Raw genomic sequence first — 13,323 nt, 5'->3', positions numbered from 1 at the left:
CGCAAGACTGCACATGAGGCCCTTACAACAGTGCCTAGCATCACAATGGTCACAAGCACAGGGTCACCTTCTAGATCTGGTGTTGATAGACCGCCAAACCTACATCTCGCTTCTATGGTGGAACAGTATAAATTTAAACAAAGGGCGGCCTTTCCAGGACCCAGTGCCACAATACGTGATAACAACAGATGCTTCCATGACAGGGTGGGGAGCACACCTCAATCAACACAGCATCCAAGGACAATGGGACGTACATCAAGCAAAGCTGCATATAAATCACCTCGAATTGTTAACAGTATTCCTAGCGTTGAAAGCATTCCAACCCATCATAACCCACAAATACATTCTTGTCAAAACAGACAACATGACAACAATGTATTATCTAAACAAACAGGGGGGAACACACTCCACACAGCTGTGCCTCCTGGCACAAAGAATATGGCAATGGGCAATTCACAACCACATTCGCCTAATAGCACAGTTTATTCCAGGGATCCAGAATCAACTAGCAGACAATCTCTCTCGAGATCACCAACAGGTCCACGAATGGGAGATTCACCCCCAAATTCTAAACACTTACTTCAAAATTTGGGGAACACCTCAAATAGACTTATTTGCGACAAAGGAGAACGCAAAATGCCAAAACTTCGCATCCAGGTACCCACACAGGCAGTCTCAAGGCAATGCCCTATGGATGAACTGGTCAGAGATATTTGCGTACGCTTTTCCCCCTCTCCCTCTCCTTCCATATCTAGTAAACAAATTGAGTCAAAACAAACTCAAACTCATACTAATAGCACCAACATGGGCAAGGCAACCTTGGTACACAACACTGCTAGACCTATCAGTAGTACCCCATGTCAAGTTACCCAACAGGCCAGATCTGTTAACACAACACAAACAACAGATCAGGCATCCAAACCCAGCATCGCTGAATCTAGCAATCTGGCTCCTGAAATCCTAGAATTCGGACACTTAAACCTCACCCAAGAATGTATGGAAGTCATAAAGCAAGCTAGAAGACCATCCACTAGACACTGCTATGCAAGCAAATGGAAAAGGTTTATTTGCTACTGCCATAATAATCAAATTCAACCATTACACGCATCTCCAAAGGATGTAGTGGGTTACTTACTACACTTACAAAAATCAAATCTGGCCTTCTCTTCCATTAAGATACACCTCGCAGCGATATCTGCATACCTGCAGATAACCCATTCAACTTCACTATTTAGGATACCTGTCATTAAAGCGTTTATGGAAGGCCTCAAAAGAATTATACCACCAAGGACACCACCTGTTCCTTCATGGAACCTCAACATCGTCTTAACAAGACTCATGGGTCCACCTTTTGAACCCATGCATTCTTGCGAAATACAATTCTTAACCTGGAAAGTTGCATTTCTCATCGCCATCACATCTCTAAGAAGAGTAAGTGAAATTCAGGCGTTTACAATACAAGAACCTTTTATCCAAATACACAAAAATAAGGTAGTCCTAAGAACCAATCCTAAATTTCTACCAAAGGTTATTTCACCGTTCCACTTAAATCAAACAGTAGAACTGCCAGTGTTCTTCCCACAGCCAGACTCGGTAGCCGAAAGGGCACTACATACATTAGACATCAGAAGAGCACTAATGTACTACATTGACAGAACAAAACAAATCAGAAAAACAAAACAACTGTTTATTGCATTTCAAAAACCTCATACAGGAAACCCAATATCAAAACAGGGTATAGCCAGATGGATAGTTAAGTGCATCCAAATCTGCTACCTTAAAGCAAAGAGAGAGCTGCCCATTACACCAAGGGCACACTCAACCAGAAAGAAAGGCGCTAGCATGGCCTTCCTAAGAAATATTCCAATGCATGAGATATGTAAGGCAGCCACATGGTCTACGCCTCACACATTTACTAAGCACTACTGTGTAGACGTGCTATCTGCACAACAAGCCACAGTAGGTCAAGCCGTACTAAGAACTTTATTTCAGACTACTTCCACTCCTACAGGCTGAGCCACCGCTTTTGGGGAGATAACTGCTTACTAGTCTATGCACAACATGTGTATCTGCAGCTACACATGCCATCGAACTGAAAATGTCACTTACCCGGGGAGGCGGGTGGGCACATGTGAATCTGCAGCGACTAATGCCACGAACAGATGTACACTGGGTAAGTGACATTTTCATTACTTAACTCCCCCAGGAACTGTTGAAAATTGCAGTGTCCACCTTTAAAATAGCTTTTTGCCTTTTTAAAGAAGACTGTACATTTTTGATTCCATTCAAAGTTCTAAGTATTACTATGCAAATTACCTTTCATTTAATGTACTTAAATGAATCTTGTGGTTCTATAAATAAATTAACAAAAGAATATTTTTCTGTATAAAAACCTATTGGTCTGGAGCTAAGACATTGAGTGTGTGTTCTCATTTATTGCTTGCGTGTGTACAATAAATGCTTAACACTACCCTCTGATAAGCCTAACTGCTCGACCACACTACCACAAATAGAGCATTAGTATTATCTATTATTGCCTCTGTCAAGCCTCTTGGGGAACCCCTGGACTCTGTGCACACTAGATCTCATTTTGATATATTATATAGAGAGCCAGCTTCCTACAGTGACTCCTTCTCTCTAAGGGAGATTCCTTCTTCCTGCTCGTGCAGACTGAAGACTTGCCGCCCTCAAAAGAATGCACAGCTGGGGAAATCTTGCAGAAGCTAACAGGAGCCGTGGAAACAATGTTGCAAGCAGAGTCTTCGTCATGGATGCAGATTGACGGTTGCTGGAGGGTCCAGTTACGTTTCCAGTGGCTAGAAGTTGAAGTAAAATTGCAGAGGAGTTCTGCTGGAATCTTGCAAGCCGAATGTAAGGAGCCACCCAAGAGAGAGACCATAAATAGCCCTGAAAAGGGGATTGGTCACCTAGCCAGGTCACCATCTATCAAGAGGATGCTCTGACATCACCTGCCTGACCAGGCCATCGAGATGCTCCCAGAGGTCCCTGCCAACCTTGGAATCAAGATAGCAGAACCCAGGAACCCTCTGGAGGAGCGCTGGGCGCCACCCCTGGAGTGGTGATGGACAGGGGAGTGGTCAGTCCCCTTTCCACTGTCCAGTTTCATGCCAGAGCAGGGACTGGAGGTCCCACAACCGGTGTTAACTGGCTTTTGCATGGAGGGCACCAAATGGGCCCTTCAAAGTATACCAGAGGATACCCCTCCCAAGCCATGTAACACCTATTTTTAAAGAGAGATGGTGTTAAACCCTCTCCCAATGGAAATCCTTGGTTCTGTCTTCTGGGCTTGAGCTTTTCAATCAGCAGGAGGGCAGAAACCTGTCTGAGGGGTGGCAGCAACTTGGGCTGCCTAGAAAACCCCAGAAGGCTGGTAGGAGCAATGCTGGAGGTCCTCTAAGGATCCCACAGAGTGCATGGAATCGTACTTCCAATACTGGTAACAGTATTGGGGTATGATTCCAACATGTTTGATATCAAACATGTCTAGGTTCAGAATTACAATTATGTAGATGGACATATAGTGACCTGTGTCCAGTACACGCATAAAATTATGTTCCTGCACTTACAGAGTCCATGAAAATGGCACTCGAGTTCCTGGTGGCACCTCTACTATTGCATGGGTGCACTCACACACATGTACTTGCACCCTACCTTCAGATTGGAGGGCCTGCCATAAGGGTATCTTACATTGACCTGGTGCAGTGACCGCTAGTGCCCTTTTACGCAGGCTGCAATGGCAGGCCTGCAGAACAGTTTACATGGGCTTCCCATTGGTGGCATAATACGTGCTGCAGCCCATGGGGGATCCCCTAGTATCCCAATGCACTGGGTACCATATACTAGGGACTTACCTGGGGGGGCCAGTATGCCAAATGTGAGACCAAAATGGTACAGTTACCAAGTTTGAAGGGAGAGAGCCTAATCACTGGGGTCCTGGTTAGCAGGATCACAGCGAACACAATCAAACACATGACAACAGGCAGAAAAACTGGGGAAACTGTGAGAGGAGGCCTCTTTTTCGTATGGTTAGCCCTCCACTTTTTGCCTGATGTTGATGTTTCCTAGACGTTGTAGTGCCCAAGGCCCCTGCTAACCAGGTTCCCTGGACCAGAGCTCTTTCCCTAAATCTGTTGTGATGCTTGGCACAATTGAATACATTCTTGCCTATCACTGTAAGACCCTAGTAAATGGGTAACCAGGGCATGGGATAGTAGGGGTAGGCCCCTGGGGGCAGCAGCACTGATTGGGCCACCCTCTATGGCCCTGTACCCAGCACAGCCATTGCAGGCTGAGTGTACAGGGTCAAACCTAAAAAAGACAAACTCGACATGGCACACTCCCTGTGTGCCTTGTCCTCCCCACACTGCATTTGTGTTATGGGAAAGTCACCCATCTGGCAGGCCTTTCAGCCCTAAGGCAGGGTGCACTATAGTATATGTGAGAGCATAGATGCATGAGCAATATTCCCCTACTGTGTCCTTGCCAAACCTGGGACATAGTGAGTGAACAGAGCAGCCATTTTAAGTATATTTGCTGGACACTGATCAAACACGAGTTCCCCAGCTACATGATGGCCACTCTGCACCCTGGGTTGTTTGGTATTAAACAACTCAGAATGTTAAATCCAAACTGGTACCAGTATTGGATTTAGCCCTAAATGTACATAGGGGTCACCTTAGGGGGGCTCCCCCTGCAAAAGCTAACCTAACTGGCATGGTTGCTGACTGCCTGTCATTTCCACACAGCCAATATGCAAACCTGGGGGAGAGCCCTGGCTCTCTGGTTTGTAAAACAGTGCCCTTCCTGGGTGGAGGAGCTTAAACTCCCTCCCTCAGGAATTAGCATACACTCTGGCAGTGAGCTTCAAAGGGCTACTGCCCCAAAACTCGAGCCTCCACACCTGCTACTAGCAGCAGATGGCTTCCCCCTTTGCAGACCCTCACTTTTGGTGGATGCAAAGGCAGGAAACCAGACAAAGGGTTGGAGGAAGAGCCTCTGAGCGTGCACCACCACTAGGGGCTCGCAGGTGAAGTGGACGGTCTGTTTCATTTTCCTCCATGTTTGGATGGCAGGAAAATAGCCAATGAGGTTGAGGGAAGTGACCCTTCCCACAGGAAGTTGTCACTGTAGTGGGTGTAGAAACCCAATGGTAAGTGTCCCATTGGACACTACCAGCTTCCTCCTAAAACGCCCACTAAATTCAGTATTGAGTGGGCTCCCCTAAACCAAGAAATTAGATTCATCTGGAAGAAACGAAGATGGCACCAAAGAACCTGACAGGACGAGAACAGAGGGCCTGCTGCACCCTAAGAGGCTTCAATACCCCTGCTTTCTGCACCTGAGTCCGGACAATCATCGATGTAAAGGAGCTGACCACTGGACCGACCCCAAAAGACTCTGAGGACCTCCAGGCTTCTCAAATAGCCCGAGATCTCCCTCCTGAGTGGAGGCACCACTCAAGAAACCAAAGGAATCTGCAAACCGGTGAAGGACGCTTCACCAACCGGACGATATCTCCGGAACCGGAAGTCGCAGCCAGACTCAACGACACACCGACAGCCAGGACGAGACTTGCAAGTGTCAACTTTGGTGGTCCAGTGCCCTCCAGTGGCCAAGTTGTGCCAGTACCCCAGGTACTGGTCTGTGCATGTCGGACAACCCCAAAAACAGCTTACCTAGATTTGTAACTGGACCAGGAGGAAGCCCCAGTGAAGGAACTTCAGTGACACCTCAGACGTCCCACCAGAGTGCCCATGACGTCCTGCAAGGCCCACAGAAAAATAATTACCTCCAGCTCCAGAGGGCCCCTTTGCGCACAGCATTCAAGACCTCCAAATTGCTCTCCAACCGGCCGCCCTGACCCCTGCAACACGGGATCTGCTGTGTGCCCCAGGTCCCCAACCCCTTGTGACTTCAACAGCCTAAGGGGACCACAAGGCACCATCTTTAATTCTGCAAACCAGCTCCTTTTCGAAGTGGCCCCCTCCAAGTGGCCCTGTGCCAAGAGACTTCCCAATGCTGATCCCGCCTGAACTGGGAGCTGCCTGAGGCTCTCCAGCTGGCACAAGGTGCCCAACAACTGCTGCGGCCATCCTGCAAAGCAAGAGACTGGTAACACAACTGTGTTATTTTTTTAGGGATTTTCAAAGGTCACTGTGCATTGATTCCAGTGGTGCGTAATTACGCACAGAAAGACTGACTTTATCAAAACTTTGAAAAGTCATATCTCAACAAATCTTAAAGATCTTGGTCTTAAAATGTATATAAAAGTCTCTATCTTTATAAATTCTGGTCTCTAGTTATTCATTGTGTGTGTGTGGTGCATGACTGGATTTGAGAGTACAGCAAATGCTTAGCAGATCTCCTGGATTAGCCTAACTGTTCAACCAAGAGCCATAGAAATTGGAGCATTAGATGGTCTAATTTTTGCCTCTGGAAACCAGTGTATGGTTGCCTGGACCCTCTGCATAGTGTGCCTAATTTTGCACACTACATAGAGGGCAGCCTCCTACAGTAACCATGCCAAAAAAGAGGGTGCTTCCCTACACAGATTCCTTAGCGATCCACCCATCCTGATCACTTGCAAACTGATTTCCAGGGACATGGATTACTCTTTAAGGGTGTTCGTTTTGGCGCACCATTCTCAGTGTTCTTCATAGCTCCGCACTTTGGCGTGAAAAGTCGTGAATAGAAACTGAAGTCACTACACCGAGGCAGCACCTATACACGACCTTGTCGTCATCAAAGCCACCACAATGCCAACAACAGACGTTGAGTCAGCCGATGCCACCTGATGGCACGCAAGGGTGCTATCGAAGAAAAATCTCCAGATCCAGTCTGACGCCTGTGGAAATTCTAAGGTAAGGAATCTGCAACTAGAATATATCTCTAACAGATAAATCGTTACGGAAGGTAAATAACTTGTTTGTCTCTGCCTTTGTCAGAAAAAGGGCGCCTCAAGATTGCTGCCCACTGTCTTTGTGTGGCCTTCTTTACTTTACAGGCACTCTCCAAAGCAGTGAACCATTTGTAAATATCATCTTGCACCTTGTAAGGTGGGACTATCTCGACCGAAGTAGGGGAGTCCGAGGTGACCCTCAGCAGTAGAGAGGATCACAAGAAGAGGAGGCAGTCCCCACAAGCAACCCACTGTCAGCAGGCATAGAAGTCACATTGAGACCCACTCAGCACACCTGAAGAGGAGTCCCACATCGCTGGAGCAGCAGGCAGGAGATTGTGCTTTGCAGGAAGGAGTGCTGGGGGCCGGGACTGTACGGAGCATGAAGATCCTTTGGAGGAGGAGCAAACAAGCCTTAGTAGCTGCAAGAGTTGCGGTGCACAGTGGTACTGTCGTGCAAGGAGAGGCAAGGGCTTACCGTCTCCTAAGTTGGACTTCTGGTAGAGAGGAGCAAGGGGACCACTTCAGACCACCACTGCAGGATCCACGCAGCAGGTCGTCGTTGCAGTTGGTGCCTGCAGATGCAGGGGAGTGACTCCTTCACTCCAAGGCAGATTTCTTCTTACTTCTTGTGCAGGCTGAAGACACATTATCCTCGGAGGATGTACAACCGGAGAAATGTTGCAGCTGCTGAAAGGAGCCAGAGAAACAATGTTGCAGAGTGAAGCCGTCGCTGGAGTTGAAGATTGTCAGTACCTGGAGGGTCCAGTTGCAGTCCCAGTGGCCAGAAGATTAAGTAAATGATGCAGAGGAGTCCTGCTGGAATCGTGCATGTGGAACCCACCCAAGAGGGAGACGCTAAATTGCCCGGGAAGGGGGATTGGTCACCTAGCAGGATGACCACCTATCAGGAAGGGACTGTGACGTTACCTACCTGTCCATCACCACCCTAAGGGTGGTGCATAGAGCTCCTCCAGCTGTTCACTTGATTCTGCCATCTTGAATCCAAGGTGGGCAGAGGACCCTGGGAGCATCGGTGTGGACCTTGCTTATCCTCTTTAGCCTTGCAAATCATCTTCTCTGTCTCTTGTTTTTACCAAGACTTGTTGCTGGTTTTCCAGCACTACTGACCGACTGCATATTGACCGCTGAGGTGGGACAGTACTTGCATCACTTCTGGAACTCCTGTTCAGCACCTGTGCTGCACTTCTGACCTTCTTTGTCCACCATCGACTTGGTCCTGCATCCACAGAAAGGCGGGTAGTGGCTCCTGCCACAACCAGACACTGCATCTTGAACTGGAATTGGTCCCCTTCCTCGGCAGCTCCTCTTCTGTCAGGATCCACCTTTTGGGGTCTTCTAGTCTTGGTTGGGTCTTGCGTAATCCTTTTCCAAAGTCCCCCTGTTGGTTTTGGGGATGCCAGGTACTTACCTCTGCTCTCCTGGTCGCTGGGGGTCACTCTGGTACTCACCTCTTGGGGTTCCCTGTTCCTCCAGCTCTCTTCTACTGATCCCACTTCCTTGGGTGGGGGACTGCCTTTCACATTTCATTGGTTTATTATATGGTTTGACCCTCCCCTAGGGCACTCACTATTTTCTATTACTTTTACTAATGCCTATTACTTTCTTTGCTGTTTACTGATTGCTAAATGTGTATATATAATGATGTGTTTACTTACCTCCAGTTGGGGGATTGCCTATTTAGTATTCTAGTGTTTGTGTTACTATAGTAAAGTACCTTTATGTTCGATGTCATGTCTAGCTGTATATACACATTGTTTGCATAAGTTCGCCATTTGGAGTTGGGCTCAAAGTGTTTTAAGTTGTTTTTCTTCAAAGAATCTTTTCGAGTCACAAGATCGAGTGACTTCCTCCTCTTGTTGATAGTGTGCATGGGCATTGAGTCCTTTGTCTGGTTGCTTTCTTTCCGCTGTCAGGTTTGGACGTATTTCCTTTTGCTTCAGTAGATCTCGGTTTGGTATCTTCTGAATTTATATTCCGACTTTCTATAAATGTCAGTGTAGTTTAGATTGCGTTTCCCGCTCTTTATATTCAATCCAGTCTCGATCGTCGGGGTCGATTTCCCACCCTTAAGGGCAACCTCTCCCTTTTTGGGCCTACTTCAACACATTGTAGTCAGACGAAGTTAGGCTGATGGAACGGACTCAGTTTCGGTTCAGTCTTCGATGTCACCCCATATTTCCCTACACCGATCAGCATTTGGTGTGTAATCTGTGTCTGGCTCCGGAACACAGAGAAGAGACCTGCAACGCTTGTAGATCGTTTCGGTCCAAAAAGACTGTCTGGAACCTTAGAACATATCGAGTGGAGATGGCGACCAAGTCGTCAGAACACACACCTGACATCTTTGGAGGAGAGCACACGCAAGTAGAAATAGGACAGCGCATAGCTTTCTCCATTTCAGATTCGGATTCAAATCTAGATTCTGATGTCGGCAGTCAATCCATCCCACTGGCGCAGTACGTGAGTACATCAGCCCCGTAACACCAAACAAAGACAATTAAAAAGACTCCTACATTGGTCTTCGGTCCTCCTCTGCCTTCGGGCACTGGTCAGACCTGAAAAATACATTTGGATGACCAACCTTCGGTTTCGGCACCAAAACATTAGACCTTGGTGCATTCGGCATCTACCAAACACACTGCTACATATGTTTTGCTACTAAGCCGAAAATCAGACTTTTCCACCTCAGAGCAGAAAAAATTAACAGCATGGTCAGAGCTGACATTTTCCGTCCGAGTCAAGCATTTCATATTAAAACCTCCGGAATCGAAAACTGCCAGTAATAAACATTCTGCACTTACTGAGGAGGCATCTGCAATACAAGCTATATTAGAGGTTATAGATGCTAAACAGCGCAAATAGGAAGGATCATAGCCTCTCCTCCTCCAACAATTAAAAGAAAACATACATTGCAATAGACTTTGGACGCCAGGTCTCCACCTATCAAAGTCTTGAAACAGAAGGAGAAACAAAAGGCTACACAACAACCTCAGCCTTCACCACCACATTCTCCTTGCCTTCCTCCCCGCCCCCCACCACCACCACCCACCACCACCTTCACCTACACATTCAACACAGTTCTCTCCACAGGCATCATCTGCATCACCACATAGGGATGATTTAAGTGATGCTCAACAACAGGTACACCCATGGGATCTATATGACCCGATCCCATTCTCCCTAAGGACCCAGATTTGTACCCAGCCAGGCCGTCTCCCCCTGAAGATACCACTGCTTACAAACAAGTAATAGCCAGGGCAGCTGCGTATCATAAGGTACAATTACACACAGATCCCATTGAGGACGATTTTTTATTTATTACTTTAACATCTACACACTAAGAGTACCAATGTCTTCCTATGCTTCCTGGCATTCTTAGACATGCTGAAGACATTTTTAAAGAATCCGTAAAAGCAAGGATCATTACACCCAGTATTGATAAAAAGTACAAACCCTGCACCCTCTGATCCAGTTTTTATTTGTGCACAATTACCACCTGATTGTATAATGGTATATGCAGCAAGAAAATTGGCCAATAGGATGTCTACAGGAGATGCTCCTCCTCCAGACAAAGAAAGTAAAAGATTTGACACAGCAGGTAAAATAGTGGCTACTCAAGCTGCTAACCACTGGAGGATTGCAAATTCCCAGGCTCTCCTATCAAAGTATGATAGGGCCCATTGGGATGACATGGAAGACATGCTGCAGTATTTTCCACCAGAATATCAGAAAGGGGGGCAACAAATAGTAGCAGAGGGACAGGCTGTTTCTAACAACTCAATTAGATGAGCTATTGATGTAGCTGATAGAGCAGCAAGGGGAGTCAACACCAGCATAATCATCAGGAGAAATGCCTGACTAAGATCTTCAGGATTTAAGCCGGAGATACAGCAAGCTGTATTAAACATGCTCTTCGATACGGAGCATTTATTCGGACCAAAGGTGGATGCCGCCATAGACCAGTTTAAAAAGGACTAAGAGACAGCTAAGGCTATGGGTGCACTATACACCACACCCACTCGAGACACTTTTCATAGGCCACTAAGAAGGGGTGGTTTCAAACTATCAACACAGAGCCATTCACCTCACAACACAAATAAGGACCACATTTCTATAACAGAGGTTCATTCAGAGGTTGTTACAGAGGATCTACTTGGAGAGTAAGAGGTAAATCTCCTCCCAGAGGTTCCTCTACCTCAACAAAACAGTGACTTCTTACAAATCCCCACAGCGAACACATCTCTTGTGGGAGAAAGCCTGGTAAATGTTTACCCACAATGGTACATCATCACCCCGCATCAGTGGGTTCTATCAATTATCCAACATGGCTATTGTCTAGAACTCATCTCCACTCCTCCAAACATTCCTCCTCGTTCCCACAAAATCTCTCAAGACAATATCATTATGCTGAAGAAGGAAGAGCAGTCCCTTCTTCTCCAAGGGGCTATAGAACCAGTACCCGCATCCCAACAAGGGTCAGAAGTATATTCATTTTACTTCCTCATACCCAAAAAGGATGGTTCATTAAGGCCAATTTTAGATCTCAGACTTCTCAATCTATACATACTCTCAGAGCATTTCCATATGGTCTCCATGATGTTATTCCCCTAATACAAAAAGGGGATTACATGAGAGCATCAGATCTCGAAAGATGCTTTTTTCCACATTCCCATACATCCAGCACATCGCAAATATCTAAGATGGGTCATTTCAGGAAAACACTACCAATTCAAGGTATTATAATTCGGCGTAACAACAACTCCAAGGGTATTCACAAAATACTTGGCAGTGGTAGCAGAATTTCTCAGAAGACAACACATGCATGTTTTCCCACATCTACTGTAGATGATTGGCTTATAAAAGCCAATACAATTCAAACGTGTCATGAACATACTCAATACACTGTCAATCTTATGCACAATTTGGGATTCATCATAAATTACCTCAAATCTCATCTACAACCATCACAAATAAAGCCTTATTTGGGAGCAGTTCTAAACACCCAGTCAGCATTAACATATCCAAACCCAATAAGGATTGAGGCTTTTCAAAATCGCATCTCTCAATTACAAAAGAATCATACTTACACAGTCAAACTAGTGATGAAACTGTTAGGAAAGATGGCTTCTTACATAGCCATACTTCCCCATGCAAGACTGCACATGCGACCACTACAGCAGTGCCTTTTCCAACAGTGGTCTCCGTCACAAGGTCAACTTCAGGATCTAGTTTTGTTGGACCGCCAAACTCCCTACTCTCTGCACTGGTGAAATTACACCAGCCTATCAAAGGAGCGACCCTTTAAGAACTCTGTGGCTCAGACAATTATCAGAACAGATGCATCACTAATAGGCTTGGGAGCTCATCTCAACAACCTCACTATACAAGGGGAATGGAACTCCAAACAACAGACTTATCCTATAACCTACCTAGAATTACTAGCAGTATTTCTAACACTCAAAGCTTTTCTGACACAAATCGCACACAAGGTTGTGTTATTATGGACAGACAATATTACCACAATGTATTATCTGCAAAAACAGGGCGACATACACTCATCTCAATTGTCCCTTTTAGCACAGACAATCTGGAAATGGGTGATTCACAATCACATTCAATAAGTGGTATAGTATCTCCCAGGGATAGACAGTCAACTAGCGTACCTCTTTAGCAGGAGGCAGCAACAAGTCCACGAATGGGAAATTCACCCACAAGTAATTCACAATACTTTCAAATGTGGGGAACCCCAGACATAGACCTTTTCGCCACAGAAGAAAACTCAAATTGCCAAAGCTTTGAATCCAGGTACCCACACCCTCAATCCAAGGGCAATGCTCTATGGATGAACTGGTCAGGAATATTTGCTTGCGCTTTTCCACCTCTCCCACTCATTCCATCTCTAATAATAAAAATGAAACAAACCTCACTCCCCATGATCATCATAGCTCCCACATGGAACACAACACTATTGGACCTGTGTGTTGTACCACATCACAAGCTCCCAAACAGACCAGATCTGTTTACTCAAAACAGAGGCCAAATCAGACACCCAAATCCCAGCACACTCAACCTGGCGTCTTTGCTCCTGAAGTCATAGAGTTTGGATACCTACAACTTACATCTGAATGTACGGATATTCTAAAGGAAGCACGCAATCCCACAACTAAACAATGTTATTCTGCTAAATGGAAGCGTTTTGTCTACTATTGTAAGCCCAAAAATATTGATCCACTTAAGGATTCAGTATAAGATATTGTCTGCTATTTGTTACATTTACAAAAAGCAAATCTGGCATACTCCTCAATTAGGCTTCATTTAACAGCTATAGCTGCTTACCTGCAAAACAGACAACATATTTCCCTATTCAGATTCCAGTTATT

The 13,323-nt window shown here is 45.9% G+C and overlaps 1 protein-coding gene across 2 annotated transcripts in view; it reads left to right on the top strand.

Moving 5' to 3' along the window:
• Window positions 1–13,323, top strand: part of RICTOR (RPTOR independent companion of MTOR complex 2) — a 1,007,050-nt gene that overhangs the window by 822,076 nt on the left and 171,651 nt on the right. The gene's annotated exons all lie outside the window — the stretch shown is intronic.

The sequence above is a fragment of the Pleurodeles waltl genome, chromosome 1_1 (genome assembly GCF_031143425.1).
Source record: "Pleurodeles waltl isolate 20211129_DDA chromosome 1_1, aPleWal1.hap1.20221129, whole genome shotgun sequence".
Taxonomy (NCBI): Eukaryota; Metazoa; Chordata; class Amphibia; order Caudata; family Salamandridae; genus Pleurodeles; species Pleurodeles waltl.
The sequence above is the reverse complement of the archived record's forward strand: the minus strand, read 5'-3'. Positions and strand labels throughout refer to the sequence as shown.